Source organism: Belonocnema kinseyi, chromosome 1 (assembly GCF_010883055.1).
Source record: "Belonocnema kinseyi isolate 2016_QV_RU_SX_M_011 chromosome 1, B_treatae_v1, whole genome shotgun sequence".
NCBI classification, from domain to species: domain Eukaryota; kingdom Metazoa; phylum Arthropoda; class Insecta; order Hymenoptera; family Cynipidae; genus Belonocnema; species Belonocnema kinseyi.
This window is the reverse complement of record NC_046657.1, coordinates 89556280-89562024: the sequence shown is the minus strand read 5'-3', so window position 1 is coordinate 89562024 and position 5745 is coordinate 89556280.

Here is a 5745-nt window from a genome sequence, read left to right as displayed (position 1 = left end):
CACGACTCTCCGGAGATGAACAATTCCCTTGCTAGGCTAGTGTTCACCGCATGGGCCACCGAGACTCTTCCAGAGTGCGAGGCGGGAATCGAACCCGCAAGCTGAAGGAGTGGGTCCAAAGCCTAAGCTTTAGCCCCCACGACCATCGTCCCACTCAAGTTGGTACTTTCATAGTAACTTTTAGAATGTTTTTATTTTTAAACTGCGAAATAATATAATCTGCATCAGAAACTTAAAATTTGAAAATAATCGATATTCTTCATAAAAAAAGGCTGTCACAATCTGCAACGTAACCTACAAAACACATATAATCTTTTTGTGAGCTATGTGTATTCGTGTAGGTTATGTTAGTGATTTTGACAGCATTTTTAATAAAAATTATTGATTGTTTTCAAATTTTAAGTTTCTGCTGCAGATTATATTATTTCGAGGTATACAAATAAAAATCAAGACATTCTGAAAGTTACCGCGAAAATACCAACTTCTGTTTTTGCTTTCAGATGAAAAACATATTTCCCTAAACTTCAATTATTCATTCTGTTTCTTAAGGAAGTATATATTGCGCAAACACCTTGTGCAGAATGAGTTTATTAAAATTTTGGATTTCCAACAAATATATTTTGTAATTAAAAATAGTTTTAATCAAATCTACATATGAATTCAATTCAGAGGAAAATGTAAATTGAATATGAAACATTGGGAGATTTAATATTTATAATATTAAATGTTAATCCCAGAATATGTATTAACCCTTTTATTTTATAGAAAAGTTGAAAACACAATTTTTCCCAATATTTTATAAGTTTCCAACTTTACTAAAATATTATATAACATAATATACAATGAACGCAATGGAAGTTAATTACCAAAACGTCATGTAATTTCACAATACATGTACTACAATTTTACAACACATGTATTTTCATTTTACAATACATGTATTGCTATGCAGATTTGTTGGATGTTGTGAAATTACAAAACATTCGTTGTAATTTTACAATACTGTATTGTGATGGTAAAATTTCAATTATTATAGAATTACATTACGTTTTGGTAATAAACTTTCATTAAATTTATTGTCCAATCACAACAGAAATTTTTAACTGATTCCTCTATTGTTTTCCTGCCGAGTTTTTTAGTGCCAGAATGTTTCCGCATGCATACTTTCACAGAACATGCATCTGGCACTTTAAGAACACTTTACAGATAAGAAATATTTGCAAAAAAATATAGTGTATGAAACGTGCGAGAAGCTATTCTACTCATAAAGTTTGTAAAAGTCATTGAATAGTAAATCTCAAACACTACTCTTGTCATTTCGGCATTGGCCTTCAGTTCCTCGAACTCGTTTACGTGTCACAAACAGATATTCCAGGACGAGTTAACCGGCGGGGAATGGCGCCAACCCAGATGGTCTTAGAATATGATCAGCTGATCGCTTTTACACTTAACAGACTGATTGTGAGTAATGATTGGACCAATAAAAGTATAATTAAAGCAAAAGGTCATCGAAGCTTGGCTCGTAAAACTACAATACAAAATTCAATACAATTTGAATAATCTGCAAAATGATCAAGTTGTTGAAAAAATCCTTCTTAAAAGTTGAAGATTTTTTAATAAGGAATATTTTTAGTCCTAAGCATATTTTTTCGAAAATCAATTATTTTCGAGCAAAATGGAAAACGTAAGTTTTTTTATTCAAGCATATTCAAATACACGAATAGAATTAGATTTTATCCGAAATAGTACAGAAAGTTTCATACTTGCCCAAGTATGACATGCGTACATGATAAGATAATAAAATACAATAGAGTGGATACAATAGGATTTTGGGTTACATCTCAAACAAGAAGGATATTAGTAGCGAGAATTAAATCCCTGTCGATTTACTGCAGAATTCACTGGTGGAAGGGCAAACGTCTCCCTCGCGTGGGAGGTTACTGTTTTGATTCTGGTTGTTATAGGGAAGACATATATCACTGGTCCACCCCATTGCTATAGATTGCAGTAGTTAGGGTGGCGATGCCAGTGGGGCTGGTGGACACTGAAAATTTATTGCTTCGTTGGATGTGTATGATATTTAAATCTTTCACAATGACCGGGACATCATCCGGCATGATCACCTTCACCACCAGTTCCTGTTTTCTACAAACAGACCACAAAAGAAAAAATGTCCGAGAGAGTTGTCAATCTTAAGTATCTATAATTTTAAAGAATCTATATATTTGATTTATAATTAACCTATATAGATGAATCACTAGAATAACCAGACCAATTTTTGCAACGACAGACATTGTATGTTATATAAAGAAGTGAATCGGAAAGGACATTGATGTTAGGGAAGATGCTACCCTTGTTATGGAGATTGGTTTTGTGGATGGAATACAAAGCAAAGTGCCTTGAAAAAGTTGTAACCACATGAACACGAGTAGGTTTCTTCTTTGGCAAAGTCCAAGACAGTTTATTGTGATTGACACTGACCACTAGTATATGATCCACCTTACATTTAAATAAAAGTTTCAGCGAATAACTTATCAGATCGATGGACACAGTGTTATAAAATTTCTTTTTTATGCTGCGATAAAGTTCTGTTTCATTTTTGAAAGTTAATAAATAAATAAGATATTAATACATCTGATCTATGAGATTATGTTTCGTCCATTTTAGAGTATTCTACTTATTTGGAAAAATCTGTCTCGTAGGAATACATCTCTGACAAGGACCATTTATATCGACAGCAAAAATATTCGAAGCACACGGCGTATTTCACGCCTAATTTCTTGCGTATTCGATGCTGAAATATTCCTCGATTTCTATCCCATGCGGGCCACGCACCATTTATCTCGTATGCGTCGAATTTTTACTCTCTTATCAAAGTATAAGAATTTTTCGGTGCATGACGATAAAGAAAAATCTGTTCTCGTAGTTTGTTCGAATCGAGAACGGTTTTGAAAATAACTGCTATTGTGATAGAAACATGTGACTGAAGGAACTTCAAGTAACTTAACGACATGTAAAGACAACTTAACTTAAAGTGACCATTCGTCCCATATATACCAGGATAGTCCCGCATTTGAGTAATGTGTCCTGCGAAGGTAAATGCCCTCAAAATGTCCTATAAAGACCATTTTCTGAAAAACCTCTCGCAAAAGGGTTTTTTCTACTTCGAGGCTTGAGTTTCTCTTTAGATTCTCGACCCATCTAATTTGAGATTTCAACATTGGGTGTAACCTGAGAAAAAATCATTAGATTTGGTTTCGACTTGAATTGCCCCCAATCAAGACATGCCGAAGTCGAAAACTTCGACTTATGCATGCTTTAGTTTTGAGAAGAAGCCAGACTTCAATTTATGTCTTGGAGAAAATTTTCTGTGTCTTGAATACATATATTTATGTCTCAAGTCGAACTTTTATGACTCCAAGACAAACGGTTTATAACTTCGAATTTATACCTGTCCTAACAAAAAGGGTAATTCTGACAGTCATGAACGCTAATTTTTGTTATGATTAAACAATCTTGTATATTTTTATACAATATATATATATATATATATATTCAATCAATCTATTGACGGATTTTCATTTCTTTATACTTGTTTGGCGAGGATAACGAAAATGATGTTTGTTTTTGGATATTTCTAACGGCTTAGGTGATCCTTCGAGAAAGTTACAATTTCAATTTTTTAAGCAAATTTTTAAGGGTGATACTCGCTCAGACCCACGGATCTCTTAGCAAAGAGAAGGCTCGACTTGAGACAAGTAAACGCCGTCTTACCTGCCCGGTCCATAAAAATATGATGAAGGCTTAGGGATTGTCCATATATTACGTAAGACGTTTTTCTGTTGTTTGAATAAAGACGAAAATAATATTTTTATCAAGTTGAAAAGGACACAGCGATATAAACAAAAGAAAAATGTCTTACGTAATATATGGACGATCCCTTATGAATCGACTCAGTTTTGAGATGCAGCCAGAGATCGATGTCTTGGAGACAAACTCAAGACATCACCAATTCGAACTCAAGTTAAAGCGTTTTTACTCAGGAATATAATATAATTGAATGAATGTGCTTCATGAATTAAGACTTTTTTAGTGCAAACATATTACAAAGTTTTGGAATTCTTTGTAGATTATGAAAGGTTTTTAATTTTCGAGGAAGTTTCAGATTTTTCTAGAATATTTCTAAATGTTTTAAAAGGTTCAAGAATTTTCTATGAGAATCTCGAATTTCCTTCACCTGATATTCTCGAATTCCACATCCGCATTGTTCTGAAATAATATATTTTTTAATGTTTAGGAGGAATATGGAAACTTTTGTATATATTATGGAATATTTTAAGATTTCTTAGAAAAACTTAGAATAATATTGAAAATTCTTTAATTATAAAATTCTCAAAAAATGGGGAAATGTTCTGGGATATTAGACATAATTCCGGAACGTTGTAGAATTATATGTGGTAGACTCTTCCACAATCTTCGAAGATTGTGAAAGACTATCACTCTATCAAAAGTTTTACGAATATGCAATTTTTCGAAGTAGTCTTCAAATTATGGATTCTGTTATATCCCTAAGAATTATATACAAAATGTTTAATTTGTTTTTTGAAACTTTTGAACTTTTCTAGCATTTTCTGGAATGGTCTTTAATATTCTTGATAGAATGTTCTAAAATTAACTATAACGTTTTATGAATATCTATAATGTTTGAGAATATTATAGCATATCTTAATATATTTAAATTTTATTGAACATTCTGAGAATTTTTCGGAATTTTATAGGAAACATTTTTCCAAACTTTCAAGTTTAGGTTATCTTAACTGAAAGAAATGTACATTGCGGGATTTTGCGAGGCTTTATACCTATTGAATTCCAATTATATGATTATTTACTTGATTCACTACGCAATCTAATAGTATACGCATCAAAGGAGTCTCAAATAATTAAGATTTGAATTCAAGTATCCATTTTTAAAATTTAAATCTAACGACAAATAAGTTGGTACATTTCGTTTGTCGTGCAGAAAGAGTGACATATATCGATATTGTAAAATACGAAACGAGAATTCTTCCAGGAATCGTGCCCAAGGGCGACTAGCATACGTGATCTCGAGGCATAGGGGTCGGGTGTGAAATTAGCCTTATTCCGCAGACGCCCTTTATATTTCCACTACTCGTGCTTTCCTTTAAACTGACCCAACCTATGCCGACACTAGAAATGTAAAATGCGGTGAAAACTGTTCGCTTTGTGCACCTTGTTACAGCTCGAATCTTTTTCTTATATCGACATTAGGAGAGAAAAATTCTCAAAAGATCTGTCCTGAGAAATTCGCAAATCTTTATAACGAAAAACCAACTGTTACTTTGCCTCTTATAAACCTAAAAGAAAGTTACAATCGTTACAATGTTAGAAAGGTAGAAATGATCGAAAAATTACCACAAGTTACCATAAATTATCACTAATTATCGAAAATGTTGAGGCGCTTATAAACAGTTTAATCGAAGTTGATTGTTAGCTTTACGCGTCGGGAAATTAGCAATGAAGTGCTTGAAAATTCTACTAATTTTAACACGGAACTATGTACGTTTTTACAAATTCTAGGACTCATAAAGTCAAGATTAACAGTACTATCCTATATAGGATCCTACATAGGAACCTATATGTTTCACCTATAGATGCCACCTATAGGGACTGAAATAGGATCCTATAAAAAATTCTATATAGGTTCCTGTATGTGGTTCTGTATGG